We start from the raw sequence: 21,531 nt of genomic DNA on the forward strand, positions 1-21,531 counted from the left end.
CCAATGCACACCAGTCGCAGTGTGGCCGCATGTTAGACGCGTCCCAGAAGCAGTTCAACGCGATGCACACGAAAAGAACGGCAGAGTTTATTATTTGACTCGAGACGGGACCCTCCTGCGTCAATAATACTAGCTAACAGACCGGAAGTTACTCGTGTAAAAATACGGTGGATCCGGTTGATTTTCAAACTAATATGCGATCAAACCCACTTTTTAAGTCCATCAGATCTCTTGAGTGGTAGATCGGGACAAAGTTGACTTGTCTTTGTTGATTTACTGCTGTCTTCCCTGCTATAATAATAACCAACACGGCCCCGTGTTCAATACAAAACCCTCCTACCACAACAATACAAGTAGGAACTAATATTCACATAGGAACTAAAGTTATACAACATAAAATATACAATATAAATGAAAATGTAAAATATAAACACGATATAGAATAAATAATAGCCCATTTAAATAAAATAAAATGAAATGAGCTAAAACACCTGTAATTAAATAATAAGAATAATACACAGATCCTGCTTACACAATTAAATTGATTAATTTCTGTGTGGCGCTTTAACTTGAGAAAATCCACCAGTAAAGCTTTTGAAAACCATTCATAAGAAAAAAAAAATGATTCATTGAGGCACTACATTTGTAAAATACATGTTAAAATCTTTGTCATTGGGATTGCTTTTCTCTTTAGCACAGGACTTCTTTTTTCTTCTTTCTCTTGGAGAGAAAGCTGACCAATACGCAGGGTCTGAAAGGCAAGTTGTTGTTGGACTATTATCTTTAAATGTCCGTTACTTTTTGAGCAATAATTCTAGCTTTGTATAGGCTAATGTTCCTATTGTTGAAAGCACAAAATGTGTAATAAGCAACTAGTACATTTATATTTTGTGTTTTGTTTTCTTACTGTACCGAAAATGAACTGAACTGTGACCTCAAAACCGAGGTACGTACCGAAACGAGATTTTTGTGTACTGTTACACCCCTAGTTAATATTAATAACTATTTATTAATGCACTAATGTATATGTGAATTATTGTGAAGTGATACTATAACGCCGTTATTAACAACACTGTCGATATAGGTTTGGTTTTCACTTTAGTCTTCTATGTCTCTGTGTTACGTTGTTAGCTTCCCATTTCCCTGCGTTATTTAGCCATGTTAGATTGCTATGTGTGTTTTTCCTGTTAATTTGGCCTGTATTTCTTTTTTGAGAATAATGGCAATATACAGTATATATATATATATATATATATATATATTTTTTTTTTTTTTTTTTTTTTTTTTGCTATCATTTATGTAATTCTCCGCACTGAATTTTAGTGCTCCTCCACCTGTCCAATCTTACTTTAACTACTGGATACAGATAATAGTTAATAAAATAGGAAGAGGTTAGATAGGTCGGATTAGGGTGTGACAGGGCAGTGTGAGTGTGCTAGCCCTGTATTAAGACCTCATCCGTGCGCATTAGTGAGTTGACATCCTACTTTTTCACGGTGTAATCGCGAATCCTGGCACGCATTACTCACTTCTTATCACAAAGCACAAACAGATGTACACAAAGGCAGCGCACCCGAAGATCAGAACTGTTCACAAAAGCCACAATGATACAATGGAGACAGCTGAGTCACTTGGCCGCCGTTGGACATTGTTATTCATGTGCTGCAAGCTGCTCCGCGCTACCATGTGCAAAAAAGCTGAATGACTGCACCGCGTCCAGCTAATGGATTCGTGCGCGAGGTTCTCCGCGGGACAACAATAGGGTTGTTCACATAGTAGACTTTTACACCATCATTTAGGCTCATTGTTTGCTTCGTGGGTGATATCAGTCTCTCTGGCAAGCAAGTCCAAATAACAGAGGTTCCGAAAAAGAGGAACAATGCTTTTGACAGGGAACATTAATCGGCTTTTAGTGCGGCCGCTTCCAGCAGCAATCCCTCTTAGGCTTTTTTTGTTCATTTTTCCCCCCCTCCTTGTATTTACTTCCCCTGAACAATAACTCTATATTAAATGACCCGACCTCCATTGGGGAACACACACACACGCTCATCTATACAAAGCTGCCGTACACCCACACCTCTAAGAATCGCAAGAACGCTCCCACGACAAGCTCCGCAGAGAGCGTTAATGATATATTTAGGTGTAGCTTATAAATATGACTGTCAAAATTGCAGGAAAAAAATGAATTTATCCCTGTATGACCTCTTATTTAAATGCCATTCCCAATGGCAACGACCGTTGGACCACTGAAACAGATTTCGTAGAAGGGTGTGGGTGGTACCGTTGGAAGCTCGCCTCTAAGAATGTGTGGGTGGAAGCTAATGAATCTGTTTAAAAATGGTTTTTAATGGTATGACTGCATGAGTTTATGTTTCGAGTTTGTTCCCGATAGTAATACCGATGGACCACAAAAAAAGACAATTTCTTATCGGATAATCATCTGCTAAATGTTGGTGTGGATGTTAAATGTATCAATGTAGGAGATTTCATTGCAAAGCTATTCAAAGTTGTTAATTACAGACATTGTTGAACTCAAAATTTAAAAAAAAATTTTTTTTTTTAAATCATAATTGTTCGACCTCCTCATTCACTGCCATTGACAGCAATAGATGTCCAACCCAGTTTGACTCGGCGCCTGACGGTGATCGCCACCAGTCAAAGTGGATTGGCATCAATGGCAGGCAATGAGTAATAGCAAATATTTTCTTGTATGTTATGGTCAGATGAAACCAAAATAGAACTTTTTGGAAGAAACACAGGTTATCATGTTTGGAGGAAAAAGAATACTGAATTGCATCCGAAGAACACCATACCCACTGTGAAGCTGTGGGTATTGGGGCTGTTTTTCTGCGAAGGGACCAGGACGACTGATCTGTGTAAAGGAAAGAATGAATGGGGCCATGTATCGAGAGATTTTGAGTGAAAGTCGCCTTCCATCAGCAAGGGCATTGAAGATGAGATGTGGCTGGGTCTTTCGGCATGACAATGATCCCAAACACACAGCCAGGGCAACAAAGGAGTGGCTTCGTAAGAAGCATTTCAAGGTCCTGGAGTGGCCTAGCCAGTTTCCAGATCTCAACCCCATAGAAAATCTGTGGAGGGAGTTGAAAGTCCGTGTTGCTCAACGACAGCCCCAAAACATCACTGCTCTAGAGGAGATCTGCATGGAAGAATGGGCCAAAATACCAGCAACAGTGTGTGAAAAGCTTGTGAAGGGTTAAAGAAAACGTTTGGCCTCCGTTATTGCCAACAAAGGGTACATAACAAAGTATTGAGATGAACTTTTGGTATTGACCATATACTTATTTTCCACTATGATTTGCAAATAAATTGTTTGAAAATCAAACAATGTGATTTTCTGGGGGTTTTCTCCACATTCTGTCTTTCATGGTTGAGGTTTACCCACGTTGAAAATTGCAGGCCTCTCTAATATTTTCAATTGAGAAAACTTGCACAATTAGTGGTTGACTAAATACTTATTTGCCCCACTGAATATATATGATTAATATGATATTTAAACCCCTCATAATGTTTTTTTTTTTTTTTTGATAACATTTGTAAAATTAGTTTAAATACTAGGTCACCATTGATGTTGACAACGCAATGCACTCTGGGCGGTGACGTTACTGGGCGGCGCTGCTGGGCTACCACAGTGTCACTCTTTAGCTACTTAAACATGTCATCGGTTCTGCCCTTCCAATTTGAACCAGAGTGGAAGAATGATGAGCAGGACAGCACTGTCGATATTTGGCAAAACGAGCAGCGATAACAATTCAATGAAGGTCTCCAGCGGGATTCGAACCCGCTGGCTAGACGGGCGTGTAGACCACAGGACTATACATCCACGTGACTTTAGAGTCATGATTTTCATTATAAAGCAATCGCAACTCACATGTGTTGTTTGGCTCTGTGCAGTAAAACCTGAAAAGGAAATGCAACTGAAAAGAAAGTGCAGGTTGCTTCACCACGAAGAAAACGTGGCTCACTTTAGAAAGCAAACAGACAACAATAACATTGGGATTGCGTAAAAGGGTTTATTAAACACACAAAAAAACATGCAATTGCGAAAAGGGAAACACAAAAAGGTCCATGACAATAGGTCAGGATCAATAAAAAACAAAACCGAGGGAATACTGTGGTGAGAGGCAGACAAACTAAAAAAACAAGGCAATGATGCAACTAGCAATGAAGGGATATACAAACTGTCAAATGGAGCAAGTCAATATCTCGGCAAGCCGCCTAGGATCGGTTGAAAGACACTGCTGATGAGCTGGAATTGGATGCAGGCATGGCGTCGGGAACTCATCCCACAGCTCTGTAACTAAACAATCTGACTAGCAGCAGAATGTGACTAAATCATGTCAGTGGTCATACTAGCTTCGCTTGCTAGCTAGTGCGGCTATTCTCCTAGTCCAGTCCAACTGCATCATCACCCCCAGCGTACATTGCGCGCGTAAAACATGGCGCCTTGCGTAGGTCAAAACGTACTAAATTTGATAGATTTTTAAATCAATGGCAATATGTGTTTCTCATAACATATTTTAGTAAAAGAAAACAATTGTGTCATATTATAGCCGTCGTCTTTAAGTCCGAGTTTCCCTCTAATAAACTTCAGTCGTCTGATAAAGACGTTTTAACCGCTATCCCGATATTAACTCCAAAAATCCGATACCGATATCAAAACGATAATGATATGTACTTAAGATATTCATTATTTTTCAGTCATTTATTGTTGATTAATTTTCAGCACATGAATGAAAATGGTCTGCTCACATAACAAATCCTAAGCATCTTAGTTTGACGACTTCTCATGGTCAATAAGCATAACTGCTGTGCTAAGCCGTGACCAGCCCTTGTACATAAGTAGTAAAAGGTTTCTACATTCACTCTGAAGGCAACATGCATATTGGCCCAAAACCGATAGTTTAAAACTGAAGTCGATACAGTATTATCCGATATCATTTTAAAATGCTTTTATTGGCCGATAATATCTTTTTTATTTATTATATGTCTATAATAGACAATTTGATCATTAGAAATGATCAACGTATAAAACAATGTTTGCAATTTTTTAATTAAGGATAAATAAACACTTTAGAGATTAAATCTCATCCATGAAAAACTATAGCTTTTTAGAACTATTTAGACGCTTTCAGGGAGCTTATAAGGTAGCACAAATATATTAACATCAGATAGATGTTGAGGTGTTGTTTATGTAGATGAAATGCATATGGGAAATATCTTAATTTTTCAAATGCCCACAACAGAGCTGTCGTGTTCAAGGATTGATATTGGCCCAGGGTACAGTTTAAATTTCGTTTTGGCGGTGACATGAATAACAACTAGTTTCTGCATTCAGACACAAGTTCAGACTGAATCCTTTTTTGTGATTGGTCAATCCGGGAACAAACTTTCTCCTCAGGACTGGTTCTATTCAATCCGAACGATTCCGCATTCTGATCAAGTGTCTTACAGGGACAATAAAATCTGTCAGATGTGTAAAGAGTGTCATAATATCAGCTGGCGTTAAATTAGAGCGCAACTCATTTCACCCTCATGCTAATAACTGTCGCCTGTCACCCGTCCACTGATGCCAGGTCACGGGGGAGGATTCTTAAGGAGCTGGCGACAGGCTTGTCATTGACGGTCCGTCCAAGGGGACGGGAACTGTCTGGCATAAAAGCCAGGATGTGAGAAGTGGAGATTGAAATATCAGTTACTTCAACTATTGTCAATCAAATAAAAGTAATTCGTTTTCGGTTAGTTAGTTAGTTAAAATAACAGCAATAACCCCAACCTCCATCTCCTAATTTTCATTTTCCCTCATTACCTCACATAGCAAATGGCAAATCTCAATTTTAACTACATAAGAACATAGGATGTAAAAAATTAATGTAAACATTTACTTTTTAAAAAAAAAATAATTAAGATATAAGTAACATTCAGAAAAATAAGTACAAATGATTTATATAATGCAGAGTTAAATGGAATATATTTTGAAGATCGCGCAAACATAGACTTTTTTGAATAATAACAAAATGAATAAGTAGCCTAACATAAATGAACAAATATAAGTCCACAGTGCACATTGACAGCTAAGATGTTCTGAACCTCCCCATCAGAGCAAATAAAACTAAATATGATAAATAAGCCTTCTCAATTCATTCGTTGCTCTTAAAGATTTGATCCATTTTATGTTGCATTGCCCTTTTTTCCATCCATCCATCCATTATCTTCCGCTTAGTCCGGGGTCGGGTCGTGGGTGCAGCAGCTTTAGGAGGGAAGCCCAGACTTCCCTCTCCCCAGCCACTTCAGCCAGCTCCTCCGGCGGGATTCCAAGGCGTTCCCAGGCCAGCCGAGCGACATAGTCTCTCCAGCGTGTCCTGGATCGACCCCGGGGCCTCCCGCCGGTGGGACATGCCCAGAACACCTCTCCAGGGAGGCGTCCAGGAGGCATCCGAACCAGATGCCCGAGCCACCTCAACTGGCTCCTCTCAGCGCGGAGGAGTAGCGGCTCGACCCCAAGCCCCTCCCGGATGACCGAGCTTCTCACCCTATCTCTAAGGGAGAGCCCGGACACCCTGCGGAGGAAACTCATTTCGGCCGCTTGTATCCGGGATCTTGTTCTTTCGGTCACGACCCACAGCTCGTGACCATAGGTGAGGGTAGGAACGTAGATCGACCGGTAAATCGAGAGCTTCGCCTTTTGGCTCAGCTCCTTCTTCACCACAACGGACCGGTGCAGAGTCCGCATCACTGCAGATGCTGTACTGGTTCCGCCTGTCAATCTCCCGCTCCCTCCTACCCGCACTCGTGAACAAGACCCCAAGATACTTGAACTCCTCCACTTGGGGCAGGATCTCATTCCCGACCCGGAGAGGGCATGCCACCCTTTTCCGGCTGAGGACCATGGTCTCGGATTTGGAGGTGCTGATCTTCATCCCAACCGCTTCACACTCGGCTGCAAACTGCCCCAGTGAGAGTTGGAGGTCACGGCTTGATGAAGCCAACAGCACCATATCATCTGCAAAAAGCAGAGATGTAATGCTGAGGCCACCAAACCGGACCCCCTCAACGCTTCGGCTGCGCCTAGAAATTCTGTCCATAAAAGTTATGAACAGAATCGGTGACAAAGGGCAGCCTTGGCGGAGTCCAATCCTCACTGGGAACGAATTCGACTTACTGCCGGCAATGCGGACCAGGCTCTGACACCGATCGTACAGGGACCGAACAGCCCTTACCAAGGGGCTCGGTACCCCGTACTCCTGGAGCACCCTCCACAGGACTCTCCTAGGCACACGGTCGAACGCCTTCTCCAAATCCACAAAACACATGTAGACTGGTTGGGGGAACTCCCATGCACCCTCGAGGACCCTGCCGAGGGTAAAGAGCTGGTCCACTGTTCCACTGCCGGGACGAAAACCACACTGCTCCTCCTGAATCAGAGATTCGACTTCCCGACGGACCCTTCTCTCCAGCACCCCTGAGTAGACTTTACCGGGGAGGCTGAGGAGTGTGATCCCTCTATAATTGGAACACACCCTCCAGTGCCCCTTTTTAAAAAGGGGGACCACCACCCCAGTCTGCCAATCCAGAGGCACTGTCCCCGATGTCCACGCGATGTTGTAGAGGCGTGTCAGCAATGACAGCCCTACAACATCCAGAGCCTTTAGGAACTCCGGGCGGATCTCATCTACCCCCGGGGCCTTGCCACCGAGGAGCTTACCAACCGCCTCAGTGACTTCAACCCCAGAGATCGAAGAGCCCACCTCAGAGTCCCCAGACTCTGCTTCCTCAAAGGAAGGTGTGTCGGTGGAATTGAGGAGGGCTTCGAAGTATTCTCCCCACCGACTCACGACGTCCCGAGTCGAGGTCAGCAGCACACCATCTTCACTATACACAGTGTTAATGGTGCACTGATTTCCTCTCCTCAGACGCCGAATGGTGGACCAGAATTTCCTCGAAGCCGTCCGGAAGTCGCTTTCCTCCCATGTCCGAGTTTTTGCCTCGGCGACCGCCGAAGCCGCAGTCTGCTTGGCCAGCCGGTACCTGTCAGCTGCCTCCGGAGTCCCACAGGCCAAAAAGGCCCGATAGGCCTCCTTCTTCAGCTTGACGGCATCCCTTACCGCTGGTGTCCACCAGCGGGTTCGGGGATTGCCGCCACGACAGGCACCAACCACCTCACGGCCACAGCTCCGATCGGCCGCCTCAACAATGGAGGTGCGGAACATGGCCCACTCGGACTCAATGTCCCCCACCACCCCCAGGACAAGGGAGAAGTTCTGCCGGAGGTGGGTGTTGAAACTCTTTCTGACAGGGATTCTGCCAGACGCTCCCAGCAGACCCTCACAATACGTTTGGGCCTGCCAGGTCTGGCTAGCAACTTCCCCCACCATCGGAGCCAACACACCACCAGGTGGTGATCAGTTGACAGCTCCGGCCCTCTCTTCACCCGAGTGTCCAAAACATGTGGCCGCAAGTCCGATGACACGATTGCAAAGTCGATCATTGAACTGCGGCCTAGGGTGTCCTGGTGCCAAGTGCACATATGGACACCCCTATGTTTGAACATGGTGTTCGTTATGGACAAACCGTGACGAACACAGAAGTCCAATAACAGAACACCACTCGGGTTCTGATTGGGGGGGGGCGTTCCTCCCAATCACGCCCCTCCAGGTCTTACTGTCGTTGCCCACGTGAGCGTTGAAGTCCCCCAGTAGAACGAGGGAGTCCCCAGAGGGGGCGCTCTCCAGCACACCCTCCAAGGACTCCAAAAAGAGTGGGTACTCTGAGCTGCTGTTCGGTGCATAAGCGCAAACAACAGTCAGAACCCGTCCCCCCACCTGAAGGCGGAGGGAGGCTACCCTCTCGTCTACCGGGGTAAACCCCAACATACAGGCACCAAGCCAGGGGGCAATAAGTATGCCCACACCTGCTCGGCGTCTCTCACCATGGGCAACTCCAGAGTGGAAGAGAGTCCAACCCCTCTCGAGAGGATTGGTACCAGAACCCAAGCTGTGTGTGGAGGAGAGTCCGACAATATCTAGTCGGAACTTCTCTGCCTCACCCACCAGCTCAGGCTCCTTCCCTGCCAGAGAGGTGACATTCCATGTCCCAAGAGTTAGCTTCTGCAGCTGGGGTTGGTTGGGTTTTTTTTTTTTTTGCTGTTCCAGAAAACATTTGAACCAATCAGAGCTAACTATCTCTGCTGATCACATGTCAGTATGTCAGCCAATTGATAAATTGATAAATGAGTCCAGGCGTTTTGCTTTGCTGCGTGCATTCGCACATTGACGTGACTCATCATCGTCAGACTCAGATAACTGCGGCAGCTGGAGAAAAGTCCATGCCGTCTGTGGAATAAAATAAATATTGGTGGAAACGAATTACGCCACACAAGCACTTTATTATGCTTGCTGTGAACACTTGTGTATGTAAATCTGATGTTGGTAGATTGTTTTCTTCTTGGAGATGAAATGCATGTATGGCAGCTTAGCATTTTTTTTTTTCGTAGCCTTTTGACAGTTGCCATCATATTTTCGGAATCAAAGCGCCATGTACCGAAACAGCTTTCTGGCCCTGAATCTTATACCGGAACAGCATTCCGGCCCTGAATCTTATACCGGAACTGCGTTCTGACCCTAAATCTTATACCGGAACTGCGTTCCTGACCGTTCTGGCCCACTTTCACCCTTGGTTGCGGGTCTTACAAAATGCGCAACTGCCCTCCAGTGGCCAGTTTTATTGCTTTAAAATGGGTTTGGGTAGATGCTTCTTGTAAAAAAAAAAAAAAACGCAAAAAGACATATAAATATGTTTTTGGGACAATGACGCATTTAAAAATAGAACGTATTTATACGTTTTTGGGAGCAAATGAGTTAAGACACGGAATCACCGCGCTAAATGCTAATGCTAACGCAAACGCTATACTAACGCGAACGCAATGCTAACGCTACAAGTTAGTTTAGTGTGTGATGATCACTCAGCACAGACCTTTAAAGGCTAAAGCAACCAAGATAAAATAGACCAAGATATCTACCCAGCACCTGACACATATGTTTCACAAAAGGAGCCTGGAATGAGCACAGGCCGGTGAGTAAGCGTGTGTGCGGGTCAGGGAGGGAGGCGCAGCAAGTCACATGAGCGACACGAGCAAAAACAGTTAAAAGCGTGCTAACTACACATACAATAAGAAAATATAACACATATAATAAAGAAAAATATACAATATAACACATGGTGAATTTATGACGGAAACTATGGCGAATTTTCGTCTCGTTCGTAACACTGGTGCGAATTAAAGAATAGGTTGGGTTTTTTTTTTTTAGGTGACTTATACACAGGTACAATTTATAATCCGCAAAATACAGTAGTCCAGTGCCAATTTCTCTGCATTCACATTCAAAATCAGCATTATTACACATGATGCAATGCAGATAAAGCACTTAGCTGTGATACATGCATTCCCTCGTGATGAACAGCCCATAAGGTGCCTGCGGGCCGTCTGTTCACACCCACTCCTGATTTCTATCCATTTCATTCCTAAAAACAAGGGAGGGCCGTATCATTCACCAAATGCTCTGGTGTTTCAGCTGAGAGGGAAAAAAAAGAGTAGGCGACATGACCACGGCGTGTGGGAGACAGCAGGGACGACACAAGGACAGGAAGGTAAAGATTCATCACGGGGCTGTCCCGTGCACCTCCAGTGAATCACGGCAGCAGCTCGGGCAAGTGTGAAACGACGGCAAGGGATTGCTTTCACGCCATGACGACTTGTCCTCCATAAGTAAAGACCAAAACTAATGATTAGGCGCCACGTGACGGGGATCACGTTTGTCTCTCGCGCTAACCAACAGGTGATACTGCCAGGTGTGACGGCGTCTGCGCTCACGGCGACGAAAGCCATTCGGGGAAAGTTAGAGAAGCGAGCCATCATCATAATGCGACGTTATTATCCATCTCTGCCACAATTTAGCGATTCGCTTCGTTGACTCGTGATTGGGAGCCGACCGGTTGTGATTTATACGTGGCGGTTTGACACGGCTAAATGATGCACGGGCCATTTTATCGGCGCACAAAGCTGTAACACACGCTCTCCACCACTCATCTCCCATAGATCATCTCCTAAATATGTATTGATTGGCCCCTTTAAAAATACTTTTCCCAATACGCTAATGCAGGGGTGTCCAACTCATCTTTGTCGCAGGTCGCACGGTAGTTATGGTTTCTTTCAGAAAGACATGCCTGTCTGTCAAGTAAGGCTTAAATAAGTTGAACTTTTTGGATAGTCAATAAATTAATGAATCATTTATAGACATTGTTGACATTAATATTGTCCAAATCTTTTTTGAGCCTCTTAGGCTAGGTTCATACTGCAGGTCTTAATGCACAATTCCGATTTTTTGTCATATCTGTTTTGTTTAGTTTTTGTGTGCCCGTTCAGACTGCCTTTGTCCATTGAGCCCATTCAAGTATTACGCATGCGCACCTATTCGCAGTCCAACACCTGCTGAGCAAACTGACTTGCATACGCAAAAACATCAAAACAAATAACTACACACTGTGCGTCCATGACGTACACACATAAGCCTTATGTGTGTGCGCGTCAGTTTGTCCCGACTCAGCCATGTAAGCAAAACTGAAATATTGCTCATTTGGCGCACAGAGAAACCGAGCATTGTAAGGCTTATCCTTTTCTTCATTGTATTTTATTATGACTGTGGTCAAACCAGCCGCCTGCATAGTAAAAGCCAAGTTTAAACTAGGCGCTAACGCTATTGGGCAGCTACACCAGCGCCGTCTTTCATGCTGCTCTTGCTCTTTGCTGCATGAATTCCGATTGGAGAGACTTGACAGTTCAAACCGCCGCCACATTCTGGGAAATGTGGCCCAGATCTGATTCAGACCACATACGAAAGTGACCCAGATTGGATTTGAAATGGTCCACAGCAGCGTCATAAGACTGCCATAAGACAGTCATAATTATGATATGACACAATCATAGGCAGTAATGAATGCATATTACAGATGTCCTTAAGTGTCATCCGGCAAATTATGGCACAAACTCCATTTATGTCCAGCTCATATCATTTACCTCAATTAAAAGTGAGATAACATGCCGGATGACACAAAAGGATATCTGTCATAAGCATGCATTAATTAATGCTCATGGCAGTGTCATCATCATGTCATAATTATGATGGATTTATGACAGTCTCACGGCGCCACTGTCGGATAAAATGTTACCAAATAGCATAACTAGCAATTAATGAAACAACTGGAGCAGTAACTGAAGAAATATTTAGCACAGAATATGTATTATGATTGTTATTAACATCTGGAGCGCTGCATTGCATGTTAGGAGGCATGATGGACGATAACAGTGTTGACAGAAGGTTGGCAGCAGGTTGACTGGCTCCCTCCAGGGAGCAGTGATGGCTAAATGAGGCTTTGCAGCCAATTGGTTCAAAGCTTCAAGTTGGTTCAATTGGCCTTGTGACAGTCTTATGATGCCGCTGTCAAATAAAGTATTACAGGTTAATATCTTTTAGTGTAAATATCCCATAATAATACAGTACAGTACATAATACAATATAGTACAATAATACTACAGTGAGGACTGCTGAGGCTTATAGTCCAGTGCGGCTTATCTATGAACAAATGCCGTTTTTGTGTCAAAATTATTAGGTGGCGTCTTATAGTCAGGTGTGCCTTATGGTCCGAAAATTACTGTACTTTTTTTTTTTTTTTTTTAAATAAAAGAAACAAAAGAGAAAAAATGGATTTAGTCATAAACATTATTTTTTATGTTTGTTTTTTTTCCATTAAAAAATAAGAGGGAAACATTAAATATTATCTCATTTTTATTTAATTTTCATTTTTATTTATGTAAATATTTTAATAAAAACAAAAGGGGGGAAATAGTAAAAATTCTTTTACTTAGTTTTTTAATTTAATGGGGAAAAAAGGTGCATATTCTTAGTTTTTAGTGTTTAAGTTTTTCATCTATTGTTTAATTTTGTTGGTTTTCTTAAAAGAGGGGAAAATAGGATACGCTTATAGAAATTGTATTAATGTTTTCTTTTCAAAAGAAACATGAATGTGCATGATTTACCTTTTCGAGACCACACAAAACAAAGTGGCTTGCCAGATCTGGCCCCAGTGCCACGGGTTTGAAACATATCTTGTAATGTAAGCAGTGCAGACTTATCGGATATTATAATTTTGTTTTTTGTTTTGTTTTTATAAATTATTAAGATACGAATATCAATGGTGACTAATCTCATTCTAATCATTTTTTTAAAAAAGTCCATATCAAGAGCATTCCTTCCTCCCAATCCCAAAAAAAAGCAAAGTCATCCGCATCTGAATGTCTTTATTTATTTTTTTTTTTTTGCGGTACATTAATGATCCACTTTGTTATTCCTGCGAGGCGTCCGCTAATTGTCGGATATGTGAACGTGCCTAACGTCTGTTCTGGGAAATGGAGAGGCTGAAAGCTCTTAGAGCAGCACTTTCGCTCCCATCACGGCAAAACGAACGCTTCCTTCAAATACACTTGTTGCGAGACGCACACAGCTGAAGGGTGTAATGGCTCTGCGGCGTGCATATGTTATGAGCGCAAAGTGACTGGGAAGAAAAGGATTTCAAAGTTATTGCATTGAGATTTATCTTCCTAGTTGGAAATATTTGCCTAGTCTAGTGTTGTTGTTTTTTTTTTTGCCAAGCCACGCCCAGGAATCCGAAATCGCCAATAAAAAAAAAAAGTTTTCAGACAAATTATTTGCATAAATTAAACATGTTTTTAATTTAAATTTTTAAAAAAAGAAAGAAAAAAAGAAAGAAAAAAAAAAATCCATACAATTTTGTTTAAAATGTGATGTGGTCACTGCAGATTCCACAACGAATACAAAATAGCCCAAAGTAAACTCGGAATGACATAACGCATAATGTTGTGTCCCTCCGCTCATGTATGGAAATGAGTGAGACACACTGCAGGCGCATATCAATAATAATCAGTTGGCGGTCAATTGCCTCTTTGGCTACAGACAATAACACATGACATCCATAATTCATAACCCACTTACACTCTGTCTATATGTGTGGGTGCATCCAACAAAGAATCATTAGCCCCCTTTTTTTTTTTTTTACTGTACAGTAAACTCATTGGCTGCCATTGACAACACTAGATTTTGCTTGTGTTTTGCCATAGTGACTAGTGATTCATAGCAAAATTTTTGTCAATTTCCAGACCACATTTTTGTACAATTTTTCCCTCTTCAAACCATTTCGGGCATCAGCCTTAAGCCATGTCCATTCGACTTTTTTCACTGTACAGTAAACTCATTGGCTGCCACTGACAACACTAGATTTTGCTTGTGTTTTGCCATAGTGACTAGTGATTCATAGCAAAATTTTTGTCAATTTCCAGACAACATTTTTGTACAATTTTTCCCTCTTCAAACCATTTCGGGCATCAGCCTTAAGTCTAGTCCATTCGACTTTTTCTCAATCGGTGAAACTGGTAACAGGTAGTCATTTTTCATCACTTCCCAGGTCACTATTTTGTCGAAAAAGCCTTCAAAGTAAATTGGCCTTTTTTCAATTCAATTTTAGGCATCGGTCCTTAAGCCGTTTTTGTGTGTCCTATTTTTATAGGCATGACCAGCCAATTTTGTTCCGACTGATGAAACTAGTGACAAAAAGAGCAATTTTTTTTTCCTCCAAGAATTTGCATGTAGGTCATGTGGTTCTTAAAGGGATCAACGAATAAAAATACTTGTAGTTCTTAAAAGATCAACGTTATTACAAGTTAGAAAAATTTGATATTGAAACCCGTCTTGGTGTTTTCGGTTTTATACAATTTGTAAAATTTGTTGAACTAGTTAGTCGCTATTGTTGTTGACGTCACATGGTTACGCTGCCTTGCTTCCAGAGTATAACTCTAGCAACATAAACATGTCATCTGATCAACCCTTACAATTTGAACCCGAGAGGAACATTAATGAGCATGACAGCACTGTCGATATTTAAACAAGCAGCAAAAAGCAAAATGAACAGGAAAGACAGGATGAGACGTGACAAGAGTAGGGGAAAAAAAACGTGTTCGGCCAAAATGTGCTACGAAACGTCTACAAGAGGCGAATTTGACACGCAAAGTACTACCGTGCGCCTTGTTTTGTTTAGATGCATACAGACAGAACATACGACAGATGCCTTACGAAAATACTTAAACGTAGTAATATCAAATGAGGGTGGTTTAAATATGCTACATGACTAATGTGGTCAACGGATCAACAATTTGCTTTAGAACTACCACAAGAAAACTGAATGCTTAAAAGTATGAGAGGGAAACACATGCAAAAAGTATTTTTAATCAGTGAAAAGGTAATAAAAGACTAAATAAAAACACAAATAGTAAGCACTCGCCGCTTTTAATCGATGAGTGCATGAGTTGGACGTCTCGCCGCATAGAAGGAATTGTAGTAACCCGGTAATATTCGTCGAGTGACAGTGACAATCTACGTTATCACTCCAAGCCTCCACTGTGTGCGTAAAACATGGCGCCCTCCGTAGGTCAAAACATGTAATAATATTATAGATTTTGAAATCAATGGCAATATTTTATGTGTTTTGGTTGTGTTGTGCCTAATTAGAGCCTATTAGTCTTCAAGTCTGAGGTTCCCATTAAAAGTCTCGAAAAGTATCAAAGTATCTATACTGAAATGTCAAATCTGGATATGATATTTAATTGTAATAGCATTGATACAGTGAAATGCCAATTATTACTGTTAATGGGGGCCAGAACTGACCTCGTAAAGTAAAAAAATCACAAAGTGGTGTCACTCTCCCCCCCTTTTTTAATATACTGGTAGTCCCTGGGTTACGTACGAGTTCCGTTCCTACACTGGTGACGTAAATCGAATATCCACCCTTTAAGCACCCCAAAATAACTATCCAAAAAGTCTAAAATTATTGTATTTTGTTTAATGATGGAGTATACACTGCCCACTGGTGGCAGCGTTGGGTCTTGCTGGACTGTCGCCTCATGACTGAGGAGCAGACTTTCGTTTGACATCGATAAAGTACAGCTGTGCTGTGGTTTGGCTCACATTAGGCTGTAAGTTGTTTCAGCTAATATATGTTTGTGTATGCATTTATAATTAATTTTATAGTGACAGATTGTGGCATTACGTGTGAGTGATTTGCTATAAGAATTGTAAATACGTTAGCATTAGTAGCATTTACGCTTGCGGACTTTTGTTAGCCAAATAAGGCTAATTGAATCTATTAAATTTACTTATTGATCAGAGTAGATACACGTTTGAACACCAATTTTTTTGTGTCAAGGGTTTACAGTTATAATGCATGTCTTTTTGAACATAAGTGTACATACGTATGTGTGTTACAGCTTTACAAATGCTCAAAACTGAAGGATGTAAAAAGCTTCAAAAAACACAATTTCCTTGTTTGATGTCTGTAAACAACTTATCGTTCAGTGAGGACAGAACAAGTCATATCAAAAAAGTAAAGTAGAAAATAAGATAGGGTGAAGTACAATAAGGTACTGTTTGAATAAATAAATAAAGTTTAGAGAAAAAATGACTCCGGCATCATAAAATCGAAATCACGTAAGTCTAGTACGTTGTAACCCGTGGACTACCTGTAAATTTTTCGGGGTGTAAATCTAATATCAATACCTGCATATAAAACCCTATAAATGTATATGTTATCATTAGAACATTAAAGAATATTTTGAAACACGTAAATAAAGTATTAGTAATATAAACAACATACATAAAATAATGTATAAATAATACATACTGTCAGGGGCGGAACTTAGTGGAGTGCTGGAGGTGCGGTGGCACCCGGGCCCAGGCCTCTAGGGGGCCTGGTTTGCGGCCATAACGACTGTGGTTTGGCAATGGGAGGGTCTAACAGAATAGTACGATGATGTGCGGGGTTGTAATATAGTGTTTAAGTGTTAAAATATCTCTAATAATATAGTGTTTAAGTGTTAAAATATCTCTAATACATCCCCACGCCCCATCATCGACGGGTTATTGCCTGAAGGAAATTTTCCATTATCACCACCCCGCCCCACACATCAGACGATCATCTTGAAGTGACCGCAAAAGTGTGGTGGGGCCTGCGAATAATCATCCCCTAGGACCCCCAACCACCAGATGTTTCCCTCGGGAGGCCCATTTTTACTTATGGCAACCGGGCATTGTTCACATTTGTTCCGCCACTGCATAGTGTACATTCATTCTTTCACTCTCTCATATGATTTTTGTGAGTTTAAATGTACATACATAGTAAAGAGAGCGTACATAAATATGATTTACCACACTATTATTTAAAGGGAACCTTGACCTAAATAGTTGTAGGCTAAAATAAGCCCCAATATTTCTCTTTTACTAAAATATATTAGAGACACATAAAATATTGCTATTGATTTAAAAATCTATAATATTTAGTACATGTTTTGACCTACGGAGGGCACCATGTTTTACGCGTGCAATTGACGCTCGGGATGATGACATACTGTACTTTGTCACTGTCACTAAATGAGCACTACCGGTGTTCTGCAATTCTTTCCTACGCTGCAAGACGTCCAACACATGCGCACATCGGCTAAAAGTGGCGGATACTTACTATATGCGTTTTTAAGAGTCTTTTATTACTTTTTCATTGCTTCAAAATACTTTTTGCATGTGTTTCCCTCTCATACTTTTAAGCATTGTGTTTTCTTGTGGTAGCTGTAAAGCAAATTGTTGATCTGTTGATCACATTAGTCACATAGCGTATTCAAACCACCCAAGTATTTTCTTAAGGCATTTTTAGTATGTTCTCTCTGTATGCATCCAAACAAAACAAGCTGAAAGCGCACTTCCTGTTCTGTAACTCAAAATAAACAGGAAGAGACCCATAAAATACCCCAAAATCAACAGGAAGTATCTGAAAATCAACAGGAAAATGACCTTGAATGACCCAAAATTACCTCATTGCCTGGCATTGGCTGCCACTACCGGCCATAGACGTTCAATCCATTTGAAGCGGGAGGGATGGCAGGGATGGTACTTTGGGGCTCAAACTCGCCTCTCGTAGACGTTTCGCCGGTGTAGCACATTTTGGCAGAACGTTTTTTTCCCCTACTCTCGTCTCATCCCGTCTTTCCTGTTAATTTTGCTTTTGCTTCTCGTTTCGTGAAACATCGACAGGACTATCATGCTTATTTATGTTACTCTCAGGTTCAAATTGAAAGGGTTGAACAGTCATCAGTCATCCAGCAGCGTAACCATGTGACGTCACTGCCCTGCGACCTCAACAACAATGGCGACCTACTAATTAAACTAATTTTACAAATTGTATAAAAACAAAAATAGCAAGAGGGGTATTAATATCAAATTATTTTAACTCATATTATTAACTCATTCACTCCCAGCCATTTTCACCGGAGCAAGGCCTTTAGCTCCCGGCCGTTTTACTGGATTTTGATTGATTTTGCAACGCCTACAGAAGATTCTGTTCTATTGCTATATAAACATGGAACCCACCAAAAGAAAGACTGTTCTTTCAGCAGAAAAAAAAGTTTGTTCATATATTTTTCCATTCTTTAGAAATCAGCATTAGAAAATAGCTTAGTGTAAGCAATTTTCCAATTTCTGATGAAAAAACGGAGAAATTGAAGTTTTTGTGAAAGCATACATTTCAAACAGAACTTTGACTTATACACAGCTATTTTTTGCTTTAGTTACATCCCAAACATCTGAATAAGGTTTTCCTTTTACAAAATAAGATAAACAACAAGACAAATAGAGCTTTTGATCGCAAAGTAACGATTTATTTACACATAACTAAACTATTGAACTGTTGAACTATTAGTGCACATAACAACGGGGAAGGCTATCGGCTGATCCCGTGGCTAACCTGATGAGTCTGGATCAAGATCGGTCTCACTTTTTTCATCATCATCATCATTGGTTTCAACCTCGGGCTAAGGAGTAACGCAACGTGAGCTCCGCAGAACGCGTGTGGAACCTGACGCTGTTGTGGACGTCACCGTCTGTCTCATCAAGATCGATTTTTTTTTTTTATCCTTCTTTGACGATGGTTTCGTTTTCTTTTCAAAACACTCCTCCAGTGTCATTTGCCTTTTTTTCCCGAGCGTTCTCCACATTTTTCTCAAATTCTCACGCGTCTTCACAAGATCCCTCCAATTTCCGTTTCCTGACTATTTTTCTTCTCTTCCTTTCTCGGCCCGAGATGAGTTCTTACCAAATGCGCTACTGACATCAAGTGGCCAGTTTTATTGCTTTAAAATGGGTTTTGAACTTTGTGCATTTATATTTTAGATAGATCGGAACTTATAGATGCCTCTTGTCAAAAAAAAAAAAAAAAAACGCAAAAGACGTATAAATACGTTTTTGGGACACTGAAGCAATTAAAAAAAGAACGTATTTATACGTTTTTGGGAGCAAATGAGTTAACGTTTATCTTTTGTTTTGATTTGAAGAACTACAAGTCTTTCTAACGAAGTAGCGAGGGATCACTGTACTCAGTTGTCTTGTTACTACCACTGATCGCCAGAAATTGGTTGTCATGGGTGAAATTTGATTTGACACTACTCTTAATCGCTGCCATCCTCCCACTTCAAATGGATTGGACATCTACTAGTGATAAACACATTTAAAATCCCTGCAGATTTGATATCACACGACTGGGCGTAAATTATCCTCTATGGCCTCTATTCTTTTTACCTAATACTAACTTCCCTGTTGTAATTATCTTTATCTTTCCAGTCTACTCCCAAAACAGAATTCAATTAAAGAACAATTGTGTTGCTGTAATTGCAGCCTGAATCAGTCAGTACATCAGCCTCGCTAAAACGTTGGACACGCGTTTCTTTCCGGGAAGCGTAACGAGCGGAAGTTTGGAGTGAATGGTGGAAGACACACTCGGATAAAATTACCCTGCCATTATGGATCACTCAGACGCACATACATGGCGTGAACACTCTTTGTACATTTCCTGCAGAAAGAAAACTCTTGGGCTTTAGGGATGATATGTAAATATTGTTTAAAACTCACAGGTTTCAACACTATTTCTCGCAGCGCTAAACTCTTTTAGAGGTTATATTTTGACTTGCAAATTGATTGACAGGTAAAGTCCGCTGGCTGGCTTAATTTTTTTGAGCTGTATCTGCGTTTTATGATGTTTGAAGGATGGGGTGACATTTAGCTAGCTTTTGTGGAAGAGCTTTTTTGTGTCTTGCCAGTTGGATTTGTGCCCGACACGCGGTCGAAACCGCTGCACTTGTCAAATCCTTGAAAAGGACCAAAGTCCATTGATGGGTAATGACCTTCGGTTTGTGTGGGCCCGGAAGGTGACGGTATGAATTTGAATGTAGTGTTTTGTTTTGATGATGTTATGATTGCAATATAGGAGCACAGTGGCAGATTTTGTTGCTCTCCTGAGGCAGGGGGCGATGAAAATGTCCTCCAGAGATGGAAGAGGACAGCCAATTAGTGTCTGGGTGGTGTTAATGACCCACTGGGGCTGATTCCTCTCGGAGAACTGCAGAGAGATGCCATGACTCAGCACTGACTGAGGAAACCATGAACTCAGATCTTAAGTTGAGTCTCTGCTTAGTCTTCTTCAAGATAAATGTGTAGTTAGCCGTCCAGGTCAGGTCTTCTCTTACGCCGGTGCACAGGAAAAGAGAAGAACAGAAGGATTGATTGGTTTAAATCAAAGTAATTAAAGGTTCAGGACAAATTGTGGCAGCATCTAGGTAGATTATGGTTAATTTCTTGCCTGGTATACCAGACTCATCGCTGTTCCAGCGATTAAGTCTGGCGACCGTCGGGCGGATCAAATCCCGAGGGCAAACAGACAGCGGAGTGGACCAATCAGCGACCGGCAGACGTGACGTTGTTAAAGCGACAAGTAATTAGCGAGAGCGGAGAATGGAGACGTTTATTCAACATGGCTAGCGCGAGCCATGTTGACTGTTGTCAATGACTTGTGTCGATGTGTTTTTGGTAATTTAAAACTGGTTTTACCGCGGATTGGAACATATTCTCGGCTCTCCCGTTCGCCATCTGTGTTGTTGTAGAGACAACTTTCGGCGCGCAAGAGTGACGGGACTCGTTAAGAACACGTCACGCAAATAAACGAATCTGATTGGACGGTTGATTTTGTACTTGTTCGAGAGGCCGTTAATGGGCTGGGTCCAAGACTATTTCTAACAGTGTTTGAAAAATACAGTGAGAATAGTCTGGCGGTGCCAGGCAAGTTAATTTCTGTTGCCTGTAATAGTCGCTGGGCAGTGATAATGCCCCTCTCGAGCTGTTACTAGCTGGAAAACCGAAGCTGGATGTTGTGGCTTACCAGTGACTCTACCTAACAGCGGTAGAAGGCCACTAAGAGCCCAGATTTCAAGTTATTCTTCCAGAGAATCTTCATGAAGCTGAGTCTTCTTCAAGATAGATGTGGAGTTAGTAGTCCAGGTCAGGGTTTCTTTTA

General features: G+C 41.7%; 1 protein-coding gene across 1 annotated transcript in view; it reads left to right on the top strand.

The window, feature by feature from the left end:
• The window catches only part of kcnb2b (potassium voltage-gated channel subfamily B member 2b), a 146,253-nt gene that overhangs the window by 51,470 nt on the left and 73,252 nt on the right, over window positions 1-21,531 (top strand). The gene's annotated exons all lie outside the window — the stretch shown is intronic.

The sequence above is a fragment of the Corythoichthys intestinalis genome, chromosome 20 (genome assembly GCF_030265065.1).
Source record: "Corythoichthys intestinalis isolate RoL2023-P3 chromosome 20, ASM3026506v1, whole genome shotgun sequence".
NCBI classification, from domain to species: Eukaryota; Metazoa; Chordata; class Actinopteri; order Syngnathiformes; family Syngnathidae; genus Corythoichthys; species Corythoichthys intestinalis.